Source organism: Tenrec ecaudatus, chromosome 1 (genome assembly GCF_050624435.1).
Source record: "Tenrec ecaudatus isolate mTenEca1 chromosome 1, mTenEca1.hap1, whole genome shotgun sequence".
In the NCBI taxonomy this organism is placed as follows: Eukaryota; Metazoa; Chordata; class Mammalia; order Afrosoricida; family Tenrecidae; genus Tenrec; species Tenrec ecaudatus.
Window position 1 is genome coordinate 252,990,754 of NC_134530.1, and position 19,812 is coordinate 253,010,565.

General features: G+C 43.5%; 1 protein-coding gene and 1 pseudogene across 1 annotated transcript in view; one reads left to right on the forward strand and one right to left on the reverse strand.

Moving 5' to 3' along the window:
- Positions 1–19,812, forward strand: part of KIF26B (kinesin family member 26B) — a 587,401-nt gene that overhangs the window by 42,371 nt on the left and 525,218 nt on the right. The window lies entirely within an intron of this gene.
- Positions 13,459–13,584, reverse strand: LOC142438094 (U2 spliceosomal RNA; annotated as a pseudogene).

Sequence of the window (19,812 nt, forward strand, 5' to 3'; positions counted from 1 at the left end):
CTTATACTTAACTCTAGTACTTGTTCTTAGCTCCCCATTTCCTCCAACCTCACCTACCACACCCCCAATTAACCATTAATCCATTTCTGGAAACGGTAACTGTTAATGGGAGTAGAAAGCGCCATCTTTCTCATGCCTCATCTTTCTCCTGCGGAGTGTCTGGTGGTTTCAGACTGCCGACACGGTGATTAGCAGCCCAAAGCGAAACCACGATGCCACCACGTACCTATGGGCCTGTGTAACCAGAAAAATGAAGTGTTAGTGTTTGTTCAAAGAGCCAAAATCTTTCCTTACTAGAAATAACAGCGATTTCTCTTTTGTGTGTGTGTTGGGGCAAAGCTAATCGAAACAAAATATACTTCCAAGTTAAAGGCAACAGAGGTAAACACTTTTAGATGCACAATTCTGCAGTAGTGGTGATGAATGAACGAGTGATAGTTGTTTGGATAGACAAGCAGGGTGCCTAGGTGTGGAAGGGCGAGTGGGAGTGTGTCCACAGTATTTATAGATTTGACTGAGTTTATTCGTAGATGTGTATTTACCTTTGCTGCGTGTGATGTTGTCCATCACATGTAGGGGGAAAGTTACCAATACTTCTTAGACATAACCAAACACCTTGAAGAAATGAAGTACTGGGCCTGAGAGTTCAGGACTGTAGTCTCGGAGGCTCCAGCACCATTTGGTATATAACATAGTTACAAGGATGTTCTAAGTCCAACTTTGGTGGTTAGTGACTGCAGGCTTAACAGCCTGCAAGCAGCCACCTACAGTGCAACTGCGGGTCTCTCCCTGTCTGGAGGAAAGAAGGCTGAGGGCAATCAAGAGACAGACAGAAGCCATTAGTCCAGTGAGCTAATGGCCCATGCCAACATCAGTCTTCACGGTGCCCGCTACCCTACCACTGCGCGGCAATGACATTAGAAGGTCCTGCCTTGAGTTGGAGAAAAATGTGGAATGGGATCTAAGAGCTAAAAAGAGACCAAGAGTCCTGGCCAAGGGACTGGGGGGTCTTCAAGACTCTGACCCACAGTCACCTTTCAGCTCTGGAACTGACCTCATTTCTGTGCTGTAACAATTTACCACTCCAGCCCCCAAAGCTAACATTCACAGGGTCCGGAAAGGAGGAGGAAGGGAAACGGGAAACACAGGGAGGCAGCGGGATAAGTGTTGGTACATCGTGAGGGATGAGTTCAAACAGAATGTAAAATGTATATGAATTGTTCAATGGAAAACCGATCTACTCTGAAAACATTCACATTTTCACAATATAAAGTTAAATTACGAGACAAGTTGCTGTCACACAAAATCCACCCCCAATCCAGAAGCCCTCTCTAAAACAGTGGAAGGGCGAGGCCTTATGACTGTCTAAATCTCACACCAGAACGCATTCATCAGGGCATTCTGCTGGGCCTGTGAGGCCACGAAGGAATTTAACAATTCTGTCACCAAGTGGATCGATCCAGCCTTCACAGTTTCAAGATAACACTAAATTCTTCAGACCTTCCTGGCAAGGTTCCTTATGGTGGTGGGCTGGGCCACTGAGTATGGCCAACCTGTTTCCAAGGGACAGGAAAGGAGATGATCACCTGAAATTATCTTTAGAAGTGGTAGCTGTGAGGAGATAGCTCAGACTTAGATTCTTTTTTAAGAGACAAAGAAAGTATTAGCAACTCTTTGTACAGTGAGTAAAGTTTTCTAAAGTGAATTCTAAAAGGAAAAGGACAAAAAGAACCACATCCCTTATCTTCAACAAAATGAATGAAAACCTGCTGTTGTAATTTGGATTTTCCTCATAGTGTATGTTGGGAGAGGAAGTAGAGTTTAGCACTTGCTTAATAAGGGTACTTTACAGATGTGCTTTACACAAGTGACATATGTATGGACTGTGATAAGAGCTGTCTGAGCCCCTAATAAAGTGATTGAAAAAAAGGAAATACATTGGAAAAAAATAAATAAGGGTACTTTATTCAGATAGTCCCTATGTAATATATAAGGCTCCAAGGCATTTGACATATGGATAAATAGTTAAGAGGCCAATGTAGAAGGAAAACGGCCAATTGATGTATGTAAGGATTGTGATAAGAGTTGTATGAGTCCCTAATAAAATGTTTAAAAAAAAAAGAAAACGGCTCGGGAAGCCTCACTTATGGCTGTGTTTTACCGGCTGTGCCAGAATTTTATGTGGGACCTGTTGGTCTGTGAGAGATTGTTCTGCACACTGCCTCCTAGAAATCATTGTTATATTCCTGAACACTTGCATTTGAGTTGTACCCACTTACTTCGTTGTTTCTCTAACAGCCTGGGCAGCATAACACGTGCCCCAATATACCTCCAAATTATGCTTCTAATTTGCTACTGCTTCTTTGGGACCCCTCCCTTTCTGAGCTGGGAATAAAGTGTGTGTGTGTGTGTGTGTGTGTGTGTGTGTGTGTGTGTGTGTGTGTCCTAGGGCCATCATCTTTTAAAGAGCAGCAATAATGGTGGTGAGTGTGTTGTGAATTGTACCAGGTGGATTACAAAGTATTTGATTTGCAAATTGCTTGAATTCTTTAGGATAAAAGAGTAGCATAAACATGAACCTGTGATTTTTTTTTTTTTTTTTACTATGGGTCTGGAGTGAAGTCTCTGTTTCCACTTCTTAAACCCTGGCCTTTGATCTTCTCCATTCAAGGCAGTTAAAGGAACAGCTGGGTCATTGCCCTTTTGGGCTCCCTTTACTGCTGGGAAGGTGCAGGCTGCCTCTGTGGAATGTCTTAGGTTAGGCTCCTCCTAGTGCAGTGCTCCCTAAGGGGAGGGAGAGGCACTGGAGCCCTTGCCTGGGATTGAGATGATGTTCTGTGTCCTTCCCGAAAAAGGAGGACGGTGGGACCACTTGTTTGTGCATTTCGGCTTTCCCAACTTTACGTGTTGCCGATCCTAGTGCAATGACAGATTAGGTGCTGCCCCTCTAGTGCAAGCATTATGACTTGATTCCCATTCATGGCAACCCCAGGTGTACCCCCAGGTGTACCAGAATAAAACTGCTCCATAGGGCTTTCCGTGGCTGATTTTCCAAAGGAGATCACCAGGTTTTTCTTCTGAAGTGCTGTTGGGTAGACTCAAACCTCCAACCTTTCAGTCAACCCTGCCTTTAGTTTCTAAAACAACACGGTCTTGGCCAACAAGATTAAGGTATATAATTTATGTGCCTCCTCCCCAGCATCTATCTGCTCTGTGGCTGAGCCCAGCAGACTTCCAGTTTGCCTTAGTTAGAATGTCCGTATGTGTCTCTCAGCCTCCAACCTGATCTTTCTAAATCCATCTCTTTGCCATTCCAAATGTCCCTACATACAACCTTAATTGTGTTTCCAAGCAAACTCAATGCATCATGGACCTGCTTTAAAAAACAAAAACCACTACACAGGCTCTCTATTGAGTGGTAAACTTAGCCCTGTGGGCTAGAAATTGGAAGATTGGTCACTAAAACCCACCAGCTGCTTCAAGGAAGAAGATGAGGGTGTCTGCTTCCATATAGATTTACAGTCTCAGAGAGTTCATATAGGGTCGCTTTGAGTCAGAGTCTACACAGTGGAAAAGTGTTGTTGTTGTTGATGGTGGTGATCTCCTCCTGTCTTTCCAGTGTGTGCCCACTATACAAATGGGCTTCATAAAGTTTATGGAAAACGGAATGAAAATATCATGCAATTTTTCTTTCTTTTTATTCTTCTCTTTTTAATCGCTTTATTGGGAGCTCTTACAGAGAGCATAGCATTCTACCGCCATTCAATCGCTTCAAGCAGTAGTATACAATTGCTACCACGAGCAGTTTCAGAACGCTTCCTTTCTTCTTGAGCTCCTTGGTTCTCCCCTTTGTCCCCTCCCTCCCCCACCATACCCTCCAGACACCACTCTTCTTCTTCTTTTATAGTAGTTTTTAGGGCCATATCTTACACAATCTACTCTATCCACACACATAATTCTGTTGTTTAATCCCATGGAGTGGGGTTATACAGTTATCAATGCTATCAATGCTGCCCCCCTTAATCCCCCCCTCTTCCTGTACCCTCAGGAAATCATTACTCCTGTTACTGCTCCTGAAGGGTTATCTATCTTGACTTTCATGTACTGAATTATCTTAAATATACAGAAGAACATATGTAAATCTAACATGCTTTTAAAAAATGATTTTATTGTGGGCTCTTACATCTCTTATCACAATCCATACATTCATCCGGTGTGTCAAGGACATTTGTACATATGCCGCCATCATGATTTTCAAAGCATTCTTTTCCCACTTGAGCCCCTCATATCAGCCCCTCATTTCTTCCCCCTCTATTGAGCTCTACACTCTAGCCTAGTTATTAAATTTTAGTATGCTTCAGAATCCCTTGGAGGGTTAGGAAAATACAGGTTTCTGGACTCCACATTTAGAGTAACATGGGGCTGAGAATTGAGTATCTGACATGGTCCCAGGTAATGCTCTGAGAATATTTCTTCTCACCAATTCAGACTGTAGCAGGTTAACAGACTTCAAAAATCTCTTCTGCTTCCTCATTTTTTCACCCTTTCACGCATCTTCTTTTATTTTGAATCTGCCCTTGACTCATGCTACCCATCAAAATCCTGCCCATCCACCAGAATTTCTCCCAGTGCCACCTTTTAAAGAAAGTGATTGCCTTTCCCTCCCAGTGGCTCTAAGCATAGCCTCTTATCTCTTTCATCGGAATGTACCACGTGTTATAGTTATTTATACTCCATCTTGTTTTCCCTCTGTGGACCCTCACTTTCAGACAAATGACATAAAGTTCCCACAGTGCTTGGTGCAAAAACAGTTTCGGAATAATCCCAGATCCTTTCCCATTGACCTCGTTCTGCATTGAAAAATTCTGGCAGGTGTGTTGAGACCCTCCCTAAAAGGGCCGGAATTATATCTTACTCATATGTAAGTTCTATGCAGCATCGCATTTCTTGCCTGTCCTGCTCATTGTCAGCAAGTCAGTTCTGACTCTTGGAGAGCCTACAGGGCAGCGCAGAACCGCTCCATTGGGTTTCTGAGACTCGACAGCCTCATCTCTCGCCCAAGGAGCAGTTTGCAAGCTCAAACCATTGACCTTGAGGTTAGCAGCCCACAGTGTTAACTCACTACCTCACCAGGGTTGCTTCTTGCCCTTAGGACCATAATAAATATTTGTCAAATGACTAATAAGGGCCAAGAAATCACACTTTTATTCCTGTCAGCCTTTTATAAACCCAGCCTTCTTGGAGGGCATCTACTATTTTTAATGAACTGGTGTGTTGCATAGTTTAAACCTATTTATCATCCGCCAGCACTTAGCCTTGAATAGTATCCATCAGCCAAGAAGATCTAAGGAGGGGTGGGGCATGCCTCATCCCAGGTTATTATTTCTCTGGAGAAAGGCACTTTGAGGATGGCAGTGGAGACTGAGCTTCTATTTTAGCACAGTGTAAGCATGATAATCGTGTTCCCTAACACCCACACCCACACCTGCACACACAACCACCGCACCCACAGAGACCACGTATACGTGGCCCACCCCCAAACACACACACACACAGTCTTTACTGTACACTTACACACTCACGCATACTTCAGAAGGCTCTGAGGCATGAGGACAGTGATCCGTTTGGAAAGCAGGGACAAGTGAGAGAGAGGAGGTACATCTTTTAGGAATGTATTTTTGATATTTAACAACAAGCACTATAAAACAAGCTCCCAGAGTAGTGCGTTTTTATAATTTACATGGCTCCACAGAGATACTTTGCCCCCAAAGCAAAGTCATGACACTCACAGTGTAGACAGTGCTCCGCTCCAGGTTAGGTCCCAGGATGGGTAGGGTATGACCTTTGTGGTGGCCTCAGAATTGCGAGTTGCTGCTGTTAGGTGCCATCGAACCCGCTCCCCCTCGCAGTGACCCTGTGTACAACAGAATGTTTTGCTTGGTGCAAAACCAATTTGGAAATGAACCCTGATTTTTCTAGTTGGCTTCGTTCTGCATCTACAAATCCTGGCAGATGTGGTGAGACCCTGCTACCACGGGGCTGCCCGGTTCTGCACCATCCTCACCATTGTCCCACCGCGTGCCCTGTGGGGTAGGCATCACGGCAATGCAGCTTGTCAAGGGCCTTGCCCTTTTCCACTGCCCTCCTCTGCTTGATCCTCATGGGGCTGGTCTCTCTTCATAGTATGTCCAAAGAACACGAGACCAAGTCTCGCCGTCCTTGCTTCGAAGGAGCATTTTAAGTGTACTTCTTCCAGGACACATCTGTTTGTTCGTTTGGCAGTCTTTAATTATTCATTGTCAGCACCAAAGTTCAAATGCAGCAGTTTTCTTCACTCCTCCTTATTCATCGCCCAACTTTCGCATACATATGAGGCAGTTGAAAATACCATGGCTATTCTACCTTGCCAGTCCGGATAGGGCAGAGGATGTACACTGGTGCAGATAGGAGCTGGAGGCACAGGGAATCCAGGGCGGATGATCCCTTCAGGACCAGGGGTGTGAGGGGCGATACTGGGAGGGAAGAGGGTGAGTGGGTTGGAAAGGGGGAACCGATTACAGGGATCCACATGTGACCTCCTCCCTGGGGGACGGACAACAGAAAAGGGGGTGAAGGGAGACGCCGGACAGGGCAAGGTATGACAAAATAATAATTTATAAATTACCAAGGGCTCATGAGGGAGGGGGGAGCGGGGAGGGAGGGGAAAAAAGAGGACCTGATGCCAAGGGCTTAAGTGGAGAGCAAATGCTTTGAAAATGATGAGGGCAAAGAATGTACAGATGTGCTTTACACAATTGATCTATATATGTATGGATTGTGATAAGAGTTGTATGAGCCCCTAATAAAATGTTTAAAAAAAAAAGAAAATGCCATGGCTTAGGCGAGGCCCATCTCACTTCCCAGCGGAGCGGCCTTGCTTTGCCACACTTTAAAGCAGTCTGGTGCAGCAGATTTACCAAATGCAATATGTCCTTTGATCTCTGGACTACTGCTTCTGAGAGCATTGACTGTGGATCCAAGCAAGATGGAGTCATTCACACATGCAGTCTTTTCTCCCTTTATAATTATGTTCCCTCTTGGTCCAGTTTTGAGGCTTTTGGTTTTCTTTACATTGAATTGTAATAGATAATAAATACTACGATCCTTATTTTTTTTGTATTAGAGTTTTAAGTGCAAGATGGTTACAGAGCACAGTGAAACACCAAAATCCACTTGCAGAGTCTACACTCCGGTTAAAGTCCCACTGAATTCCCTCAGTTCAAGGACCAGGAATGCGGAGCGTCTTACTCTCAGACAGAGTATACTAGAAAATGAGTTACCGCACAGTCAGGTTAAAACTTGACATTGTCACTTGTTTTCCCTTTTGACCCATTTATATTTATATTTCAACAGTTTCATTGACACACAATTTACATATCAATTGTTCAGTTATTCAATTATATCAAGGGGAACTGGACAATCAGCATTGCGTCTGTCTTCGAACATTTCCCCTCCCCCATTGACTCATTTTAAATTTGTTATAGTTTCTGTTATATTATGCTTTCTCTTTGACTTAGGTTTTTCTGTGCTTTATTTTGTTGTTGTTCTTAACAGTTTTATTGGCAGCTCATCCACATGTCATACAATTCAGTAATTCAATCATATCCAGAAAAGTTGAATAATAATCACCACAGTCAGTTCGAAAGCATTTTCTTATTTCTTGTATTCACTGTTATTTATGTAAATTATTATTTTTTAATTGTGGCAAAAATACACACAATGGAACATTCCCCATTTCAACAACTTTTACATGAATAATTCAGTGCCATTGATTATACACTTCGTGGTGTACAACCATTATTGATAGTCTTTTCCAAATTATTCCATCACCACTAACATAAACTCAGTGTCGCCTAAGCAACCATTCTTCCTCCTTCACCCATGGTAACTATTGGTCCAGTTTGATTTCTTTTTCTTTTTACTAGTTTTCTTGATATATAATATTCACATACCACACACTTCCATAGTTAAATCGCTTTTAAAAAGAGTTACATATACATCATCACAATCAGTTCTAATGTTCCTTTTCCCTTCCCGCATTCATTGTTTGCTCCCAAATCCCCTCACTCTCCCCACCCCCAGCCCACCCCGAATTCCTGATAAACAATTGCATCAGTTATTGTCTCTGTGCATCCACTCTCGCTGTACTTCACTAACTGGGGAAACAAAAACAAAACAAAACGGCAAGAGAAAATAAAAATAAAGAATAAAAGACCGTCAACAATATTTTAAAAGCCAGAGAAGAAATTTCTGTCATGGAACAAGTGAGAAATACTTGAGCCTAGAGCACATTCAGGTTGGGTCAAGAAGGGAGGCACTGACCAAGTGTCCTATTATACCATGGTCCGATCCACCATAATCGAGTCTGCAATCATCTCTGCCTGATAGTAAAGCTATTGAGGTCCCTCGCCGGTGGCCAGAGGCGTAATCTGAGTAGATGCCCTGCGGATGGATGTTGGGCTCCCGCTGTCCTCCATGGCCTTCTACCAATCGGTGTTCCCAATTTCAGCTCTGATACTTTTCCCTTCATCATATTTAGGGTTTGTTATCATCCTCTTTGGACCACACAGGCTGATTCCTACCAGGTGAAAACCTGTCAGATCAAGGCCCTGAGAGCATTGAAGTCCTATATGTGGTGGTTCTGGGTCCCCTTTCAGTGGACACCCACCCAGGCAGGGGGTCCCACTCCAGGCCTAATGAGCACCATTTCCACAGTCTTGGGGTGGCCATCCTTTGCTTCCTCTCTCACCGAGTAGTCCAGTGTGAAGCAGCAGCAGGGTACAGGTAGTTTTGCGGCAGGCCCAGGTTGTCCAGTCGGGTTACTGCATTGAACCTTCTGGTGTGGCCCTGTTGCCTCTGAGACCACCGTCCAAGGTCATTATAGGGCTTCGTCCATGGCATGGGTCACCGAGGGTTGGGTTAAAACATATTCATAGTGTCTACCCAGAAACACAAAATTGTGTTTATTGTCCCCGTAGATTTCCTATAATTATTGTTTAGCATCCCTTCCTGATATGAGGTTGCCCCTCCCCATTTACTCACCATGCCCACCAACAGAAACATCAGTGCCTTCTCTGGAATGTAGCTGTCCCCTCCCCCGGTCTGAACTTGCTTCCCCAGTAAGGCTCTCTTCTCATTCTGGGGAGGACCCGCTGAGCTGTCACAGCCGAGTCTCAGTGTTGCACGGCATCAAGCGGATGGTCATCTCCCATTTCCCCCTTCTTGAAGGAGTGACCTCAGCCAATGTGAGGTCTCCTCTTTCAAGGTGATTCTTATGACGTGCACAGAAGGGTGGTGATGGATGGTCCATGGCCAGGAGTTCGCCTTTCTACCTTTTTCTTTGGGAGTCTCTAAGATTTAAGTAGTGGGCTCATACAATATTTGTCCTTTTGTGATTAAATAACTTCACAAGGAGCAATCTTTGATCTTCATCAGCAAGTGCTTCAAGTCTCACTTTAGCAAGCATTGCAGTGCCATCTGCTTATGGCAGGTTGGAACTAAGCCTTGCTTCAAACCTGATGCTGTGTTCTTGTTCATACAATCCAGTTTCCCTGATTCTTTGCTCATCTTGCAGCCTGAATAACTATGGCAAGAGGATACAACCCCGACACGTATTAGTACTGCCAAACAAATGGTGGTGCAGCGGGTTGAGTGCTGGACTGTTAACCTAAAGGTTGATGGTTTGTACTCACCAGCCACCCCGGGGAAGAAAAATGAGATACTCTGCTTCTGTCAGCCTTTGCAGCCCTGAGGGCAGTTCTGTTCGGTCCTTATGGGTGATACACAAGTGGCAGAACCTTTGGTGGATTTTGTTGAGCATTTCCAGTGGCACCTCAACCACAGCAAGCACACCTGTACTCAGAGGCCCCTAATCAAAGAGCGACAAGGAAGGAGGCACTGTTTGGTGACTCTGTTCATTTGTGCACTCACAATATTAAGGGATTGCTCCCCCCACGCTGCCTCCCTCAGACAGTGAGCCAAGGGTCAGGGATACAGTGAGCAAAACCCACCCAATGCCTGCTGGCAGGGAGGTGCAGACTAGGACAGCAAGGCCATGCAGGGTCTGGAGCCAGGTCACCTCAAGTCCAGGCCCAGAGCAGGCACTTACTGAGCTGTGAGTCCTGCGACAAGCCGCTTCAATCTCTCTGCCTCACTTTCCTTATCGGTACTGTGGGAATGATATTGTAAGGGTATTGTAAGAATACAAATAAGTAAGGCATATAAATAAGTAAGGCATATAAAGGGATTAGGCCAGCCCTAATGTTTGATTAGTGCTCTATAAAACAATAGCTATCATTTACAGTCAGGTGGGAACAGGTATTACATTTAGGAAGTTATAAACTGAGCCACGACAGATGCTCCGTGAAAGTCTAACAGAAGTCTAACTTGTTTCAAGTTGCTGTTGGGATGGAGGCTCATATAACAGGGGTGGAGGAAGTAAGGGGCAGAGGTTGAGAGTCCAGCTGGAATTCCAAGCAGTGGCCAGACCACGTGGGACCTATGAGCATCTGATTCCCTTTGTTCATTTACATCTCAGGAAAGAACGGCCCGGACATATATTGCTTTATTTAGGTCACAGTGTTGGTGACAAAGCTAAGGCAAGATGTGTCTCCTTAATCCTAATTCACTAGCTAGAAAACTCGTTGCCCTGGAGCTTGTTCACATTCAATTCCTCTCAGATGCAAATCGCAATGTCCTTGGACTTGTGCCTCTAGGATGGCAGGTGCTCATTAGAAACTAGGACAATGTAGCAGTAAATATAATGCATGTCCCCTCCCCTATACATGCGCATATTTAATTTTTTTCCCTTCCACCTTTTCTCCTTGAGGTGTTTGGCCATCTGAATAGTGTTTCCTTGGTAATTCACAAATACTTATTGAAGGCCAACTCTGAGCCAAGCGTTCCTGCTAGGCATTTACAAAGGTAAACAAAAAAACCCGGGTTCGTGACATCATACAGTTTACAATCTATCAGCAGTAACCCAACAGAAACTTATCCTTTGTCTATACTTGTCTGTGCAGTCAAGAGATCAAAGATGAGCTGCCTTGGGTAAATCTGCTGGACAAGACCTCTTTCGAGTATTGAAAAGCAAGGATGTTATTCTGAGGATGAAGGTGTGCCTGACCCAAGCCAGGCTATTTTTGATTGCCTCGGATGCTTGGGAAAGTTGGACAGTGAGCATAGAAAACTGCAGAGCTGATGGATTGGGGTTGTGGTGCTGGGGAAGAATATTGAAAGTACCATGGACGGCCAAAAGAACCAACAAGTCTCCTTTGGAAGAAGGATAGGCAGCCTGCTCCTTAGAAGCAAGGATGGTGAGATTTTGTCTCAGGTTCTGTGGACGTGCTGTCAGGAGAGACCAGTCCCTGGAGAAGGACAGCGTGCATGGTAACGTCGAGGGCCAGTGAGAGAGAGGGAGGCTCTGAACAAGATGGATTGATGGCGTGGCTGCAACCGTGGGCTCGAGCTTAGGAACCTTTGTTAGAACGATGCAGGGCTGGGCAGTGTGTCCGTCTGCTGTGCACAGGGCCACGGTGGGTCAGAACCAGCTTGGTAGGCCTCCACAACAGTAACAGCAGCACTTGTTAATGTGCTAGTGCCGTGTTATGGGGTTCAAAAGCATGTGAGATGCCTCTAACCCCCCAGAAGGAATTTTCAACCTTTTGATCCCACACAATGATTTCCTTACTGGTGCACTTCCTTTTAATTTACAAGAGGGACCGTGGTCGTCCCCAATCTCATTTCTCTCCTAAATCTCATTCTCGCAGTTGCTCGGCGAAGGGTAGGGCGACTAGTGCAGGAGCACATTGTGTTCAATTAACAGCAGCGTGTCACAGAGCAGCTTTGATCTCCCTCTGGTCTCTTGAGTCTCGTTGATCTTGACGAGAGCCTTGATAACCTCCCAGACAAAATATTTAAATCATCTGCTGCTCCAGGGTCTCTGAGGAAAGAATATTGTGGCCGAAATCCTAAATATTTTGGAACGTCATTAATGCAAGTGTTATACAGCATATGCTACTCAGTGCAAGCTCCATCCCAAGGGGGTGTGTCAATCTCTTTGTTTATGGAAATGCACATGTACGCTCAGACATTTCTCCAGATTGCCAACCGTGTGTCCTTTTTTCCCTTTGGGGTTAACCCTTACCCTCCTCCTTCAGCCCATGGCTACCTTAATATGTATAATTTCAGAAAATACTAAACAACTACCATAGTAAATTATAGCAGGCCGAATGGTTATTTTTATCTCTTCCAGGGGGACTTGCCATTTTGTAGAAAACAAAGCTTTAATACAAAGGAATGCGTCTTAAGTTGTTGAATTTCAGATAGGGGCATGACCTCGCTTGGATAATAAGATTCTCTAAGTATTCTTGAAGTCACAATATATTGATGATTGTTGTTGTGTGCAGTTGAGCCTAGTGAATGCATTGGTGTGGCCGTGGATATTTTCCAAATGGGGTGAAGGCCGTTATGCTGTCTCTTATTGTGATACCTCTTTATTCATGTTCTGTGAAAATAATAAGTTTTTTTTTTAAATTTATTGACACAGCAAATGCCTAATGTCACCCCAATGACCCTAAGAAGGGAGCGCTATATTTGCATTCTATGTGGGGTGACTGAGAGATTACTGCAGTTAAGGGATTTGCTCAAGGTCACGCGGCTTAAAATCGGAGCTGGGCTGTGGTTTAAAAAGGAAGGCAATAGGCACTGGTGAAGACGTAGCGGTGTTGGCACCCTCCTTCCATCCTGTAGGATCGCAGAGCAGTGGAAAACATTTGGCAGTTCTTACAAATTGAAACATAGGATTACCACATGGCCCAGCAATTCAACTCCTAGGCATACACAGAAAAGGACCAAAATCAGGAACCCAGGATTTATATACCCACGTTCATTGCAGCACTGTTTATAATAGCTAAAAGGTAGAAACTAGCCTAAAGGTCAATCAGCAGATGAAAGAATGAAGAAGGTGTGGTGTCTATGTGCAGTGAAACACTACTCAGCTAGTAGGAGAAATGAAGTCCTGCCTTATGCTACAACACCACGCCGAATTACATAAGTCAGCACAAAAGGACAAATATTGTGGGATGCCCCTAATATGAAATATCTACAGTCGATTGGCATGTAGCAGCTGCCATTTATTGATGGTTAAGGAAAGGGAAGGAGAACTCATTGCTTGGGAACACTTTTTGTTAAGGTTCCTAGAAAAATTTAGAAACAAAAAATGGTGATGGGTAAGCAAATAGATGGCCATCATTAGTATCACTGAATTGTACTTGTGAAAAATGTAGAAACCATAAATTTCTGGGCTATAAATATCTACATAAACTACTACAACTAATAGAAAAATAATGGAGTTGGGTTTAATGCCTATGTTTCTGGGTCTGGATCTCACTGATTGTGTAAAACAGGCTTGATATCATCATTGGCTCCCCTCCTGATTTTTAATTGTATACAACTTAAAAGTACAATTGGGCTAGATCATTTCCATTTTGAAATCGCATATCAAGTTTACTACACTTGATCTTAGCCAAAAGGCCGAGAAGCGATTGTATCAAGTTTAGTGTAGAGGATTTTATGTTCCAAATAAAACAGTCCTGTTCATAGAGCAGGTATGGCTAACTGCCTTAAGATTTATATATTATTGAAGAAGATAGATCTTTTTTAATTCCAGTAATGAGTTTACTGTGAAACTGGCTCTTTAATGTAGAATAGCTACAGTGAATGGAGGAAGTGATAAAGTGACTTGAACATAAGATTTCAAAGGGCAGCTCAAGAAGACAGAGAAGGTTATAATGAAATGTGTAGACCTGGAGTTAGAAAGCCAAAGTGGAAGAACACACTCACTCAACACATCTCAAACTGGAAGAACCAAGGAAAAAATGCAAGCCTCAAGTTGGAATATTGAAGGATTCTATTAGCAAAATACTGAACTATGCAAGAAGTATCCAAAGCAAATGTTAGGAATACATGTAATAATGTAATATTTATGTACCCAAACATCGACCATTTCCACATTTTCCCCAAGCACTGTTTAATAACGCTTACAATGTTCACCATTTTACACATAATACACAGAGTCGCTGTACCACAAAGAATGGGTTGGTGTTCAACCATTTTAAAAAGTAGTACTTGGTTTAGACGTGATGGCATTGAAGGTGGGAGAATGATGAGACTCTCTGCTCCCCTGAAGATGTCCAGTCTTGGAAACGCACAGGGCACTTCTGCTCAGTCCTATAGAGTTACTATGAGTTGGAGTTGGCTGGATGGCCATGGATTTGCTTTGGTCTTGAAAGAAGAAATCAAAACTGCACTGAAATCATTTGTGGAAAACAAGGCTCCAGGAGATGGACAGAATACCATTGAAATGTTTCCACCACAGTGTGTAAGTCCATAACCTCACTCAACTGTGCCAGGAAACCTGGAGGTCGCCACTTGGTTAACCAACCGGATACGGTCCATAGTTGTGCCCATTTCAAAGACAGGTGACCAACCAGAATGGAAAAACTATCAAACTATCATTAATATCACAAACACATAGAGCTTTGCCAAAGAGAATTCAAAACCTGTTGCTGCAGCACATCCATGGAGAAGTGGTGGAAATTCTAACAGGATTAAGAAGAGGACATGGAACAAAAAACATGTCAGGTGGGTTTGGGCTGAAAGCAGAGATTATCACAGGTTGTTTACGTGTGTTTTAGTAACTATTTAATGGCATTTGACTATATGAATCAAAGCAAACTCTGGATAACATTGCAAAGATGGGAATTTCAGAACACTTTTTATGCTCATAAAGAATCTCAACATATACCAAGAGGCAGTTGTTCAAATTGAACAAGTGAATACTTCATAGCTTAAATCAGGGAAGGTATATGTCAGTGTTGTATCCTTTTACCATACTTATATTTAATCTGTATGCTAAGAAATTAATTGGCGAAGCTGGACTATCTAATGAAGAACATAATATTGGATTGAAGGAAGACTCATGAATGGTTTTCTATATGCTGATGACACTACTTTAAAATGAAGATCAAATACTACAGTCTACAGCATGAAATACAGCTTTACCATAAAATTCCTCACAACTGGACCAATAAGCAACACAATGATAAACAGAGAAAGGATTGACATTGTCAAGGAGGCAATTTCAAGAAATCAAATGAGATGCGCTACATTGGGTTACAAAGCAAAGCTGCCACTTTGAGGACTAAGATGTGCATGAGGCAAGCCATGGTACTTTCAACTGCTTCTGACGTATGGGAAAGTTGCAAAATGATTAAGGAAGACTGCAGAAGAATAGAAACCTTTGGATTATGGGGTTGGCAAAAAATATTGATCGTACCAGTCTGGCAAAAGCATGAGCAAAAGCATCTTAAAAGAGAATATGAGAACACGTCATCTCATGTGATTTTTTTCTTCATTATCTTAATATTTTCTCTTTTAAAAGGTTTATTGGCTTAAAACTCACATATCCTACAATCCAATAGTTCAATTATACTGAAGAGTTGTACACTCACCACAGTTAATTCTAGAATATTTACTTTCTTGTATTCACTGTTATCAGCTCCCCACTCACCCTTGACCTCCCTTGCCATTCTCCCAAGAAAACATTAATGAAATCACCGTCTCTATAGATTTGCCTATCCTAGATTTCATATAAAGAGAAAAACACAAATAAACAAAACAAAAACATTTAAAAACTCTCCAACAATACCAAATGAGTTAGTTTATTGTGCCAACCTGGCCGATAAACACATGTGGGGTTAATTGAAGGGCGGAGAGATAAAGGGCTTGGTGAGTCTTGCCTTTCGAGTTCTTGGGTCTCCTGCTTTGTGATGGTTGCACCAGGGTACAGCTGCCTTAGCCAGTTCCCTGCTTCAGCTTGCAAGGCTGACTTCCTGCAAGATATCCCCAAGGAGAAGCCATACGGACCTACCCCAATGCAGCCCTGGGTGCTGGAGCAGCCGTGTGGAGACCCCTGCCAGCGCTGAGATGCTTACTGACTCAGCTTTCCTCCTGAAGTCGGCATCATTGCCTCTGTTTTGGGAGATGGAGGAGGGCTTTGTGGATTGGTGTTGGACATATGGGTTAACATTGGACTTGTGGGCTTGGGCAGCACTGGGTTGGGATGTTTTCGTGATGCGCACTTAACCTTTATATAAAACTCTCTCTTATACATGAGTTGCTGTGGATTTGTTTCTCCAAAGTACCCAGACTAATACACCAAAGTAAAACAGAAAAACCTCAATTGAAAAGAAAGTAGAAATAGTAAAAACTAGAGCAAATTTAAAATGGATCAAAAGGGTAGATCCTAGTTTAAAGTGTTCATTTTTAATCGATTTACATCTGCAGTAATCCACTGCACTCTGAATGACAGCCTGGCTGTTTACATCTCTGGCCCAAGGCCAGAGGGATGCGTTGGAGGTTTAATCCACGAGTGAGCAGTGACATGGATTTGGGTCTTCCACTGCCATCCCTCGCTTTATGCAAGTTGGATGTTCACAGTTTACGTCCTAATACGATTCCTTCCTTTGGCTTTAGATTTTATTATTTACGGTCCTTGGATCACACAGCCTGGGTGTGCTTCTTTTGACTTCAGATTCTATTCTATCTGATAGCAGGTACCATCTAGTTTCTTCGCCACACTTGCTTTGGCACCCATCTCTTCAGTGATGTCTTCATGAGGGTGAGCATCAAGCAGGGTGATGTCATAAGAACGAACTATTCTTAGATTGGGGATAGAATTATGGGTGAGTCTAAAATCCATTCATGTGTCTGTGGTTTGTGTGTGTCTTTGGTCACTCTAGAGACAGCATTATTGTTTTGTATTAGAGAACATTATCAATCATCTCTCTGTGGCATAAGATAATTCTGTTGAGAGTGTCATTAATTTAGTCAGTGGTATAGAATTTAAACCACTGTTGCGTCTCACATATTTTGAGTGTGTTATCAGGAAAGACCAGTCTCTGGAGAATGACCTCAGGGTTGGTAGTAAGGTGGAGGGATGAAAAAGAGGAAGACTTTCAATGAGGTGAGGTGGCCTGGCACAGGGGCTGCGGCAATGGGCTCAAGCATAGGAATGATTGTGAGGATGGAGCAGGACTGGGCAGTGTTTCATTCATTTGTACGCAAGGCCACTATGAGTTGGAGTTGGCTTGACCACGCCGAACATCCTCAACAAGGGGTTGTTACTGGCTTCTTGCTATTTTCACATTTACCCCATTTCCCCTCTAACCTTCCAACTAGCTCTAAGTGGCTTATCCCATGGCCCTCAGACTTCTGAATTCAGAAAAGGTTATTAGCCACTTGGGTAATTACACCTTTTAAGGAAGTCACCTAGAGTCAAAGGATAAGTACAATAAATGACCTGTAATTCCAGGCCTTAGATCTTTCCTTTAACATAAAACAAGATTTCCACTTCCTTAGATTCACAACCTGAGGAAATCAAAGCGAAACATTACCAGCAGTCATTACCCACTATTTAAAGCATGTTCTAAAATGGAAACAAGGCCCCTTTTTAGGGGCGAGTTGGGTAAGGAGATCCATTCCTAATTTTGCCATGCTCCTTCAGGCCTTTTAATAGGGATCATTTTTACCCCCAGCTATTCGGCTCCACAGGGGTACGATTGTTTCTGGGGAGGCAACTTAACCTTATGCTTTAGGGAGAAGCCTTCTATTTCCTTTTGGGGGTTTAAAGTTGCTCTTGTTTAGATTGTTGCTGCTTTATAAGCTGGCCTGAATATTTAAAGGCAGGAGGTCTGTTGGTCTAGGTTATGGTGGCCTTGGGGCTTAGAATTACAGAGCAGCTTTATTTAGGCTTGCTAGGCCGGCCATGTGTACTCAATTATCCCATTTTGAACGAGTCGGCTCTTGGTGCCAGATCTCCCCCAGCCCCTTCTGGGGAGGCTATGAACTATTGTTAGCCATGCTCACTAAGACCCGGGCAATGCGGTCAGTATGAAAAACTCCATTTTATATCGTTGGTCCCTCTTACTGCTAACCACTGCTCTTCCTGCAGAATGCTCCTTCTTACGTGCCTTAACTCAATTTACTCCCATCAGTATTGAAGTTTGTGAAGCTTATTACGTTTACTTGTACTGGAAAACCCAGCCTGGGAAGGTCTAGGTTTAAATCTCAGTCTAGCTGTTTGAGCTTAGAAAATTACCGAGCCTCAGTTTCTCCATTTGCAAATGATTGACGTTACAAAGAGCTGGCTTTGGTATGTGTAAGAAAAATGGCACGTGTAAGCCAAGATGGGACCATTGGCTTGTGGGCTGCTATGTTTCTGGCATAGCGGATGCTAACTACATATGTCAGTTTCCCCTTCTACTATCCCCATCGTTTTTCACTCAAAACCAATTTAATGATCTTCCTATGGTGTTCTAAGGTGTGTGCATTTGAAGTATCACTTGGGAAAATACCATCACGTTAGGGATTTCCAGTTGTAACAACACACCACGGGGCAGCTATTAATGGTTGTGCGGATTGCATTACTAGTACCCTGAATAACCACACAGCTAGGATTTGTCTACTTACAGAAATGTCTTTTTTATTTTGGTAACATTTTTATTTTTTTACTGTGGATTAGGTGGGGGAGTTTTCTTAAGGCGCCATGATAGCACAACCCAGAGACTTAGCTACTAACTGGAAAGTTGGGGGTTCAACACACTCAGTGGCTCAGTGGAAGAAAGAACTAGTGACCTGCTCCCATGGAGAAGACGACCAATAAACCCGTATGGGACATTCTACACTGTCCTGTGAGCTAGCCATGAGGCAGAATCTTATCTTGATGGTACGCAACAACAATCATTTTTCTTTTTACTTGTAATTCTTGTTTCCACCTCTCATCTATCGGTTTTTGGTACTGCGTTGCCTTGTGTGTGGCCGTGAAGCTGGTAGTCAGATACCAGCAGGGTTCTCCATAGTGGACAAGTTTCAGTGGAGCTTCTGTCCTAAGATGGACTAGGAAGAAAGACCTAGTCATCTGCCATTGAAGACGAGCCAAAGTCACAAGAGAATCTTACTCCGTATATTGCTAGAGGAGTGGCTGGGTGGTCTAACAGGCAAAAATGCTTGGCTACTGAATGCAAGGTTGGCGGTCTGCGCCCACTGAGAGGCACTTTGGAATAAACGCCCGAGATTAGTCTCCCAACAATCAGCCACTGAAAATCACGTGCCGCACAGTTCTGCTCTGATACAAATGCGTCGAATCGACTTGACAGCAACCGCGTGAGGGCGCTTCAGAATGCCCCCCACAATGGATGTACACGTCCTAACGATCACGAAGAAGGTGCAGGACCGGGGAGCATTTTGTCCTGTTATTCCTGAGGCCACCATGAGCCAGAGCCACCTCTGCAGCAGGTAGCGGCGCTTTATTTTCTGGATTCATAAAGCGATTCTTTTATATCATGAGTGCGATTTTCATGATGCATTTCCTCCTGCTGGCTCACCTGGGGGCCAGACAGCGTCTGACCACTCGTCTCTCTCTGTACTCTGCCTGTTGGCGTCCCCTGTCTTGCCATCTTCCCTTGCGTCATTTATTCCTGTGTATCTGTAAAGTTTGAGCATGTTTTAGGTCACTGTGTTAGTGCGGGTTGTCTAGAGAAAACAGATCCAGAGACACTCATGTGTATAAGAGAGAGCTTTATATCAAAGCGTGATTGTATATTAAGAAAATATCCCAGTCTAGATCAAGTCCATGAGTCTGATATTAGCCCATATGTCCGATACCTTCAGCCTCACGCAACACCTACAATGATGCTGAATGCAGGAAGATCA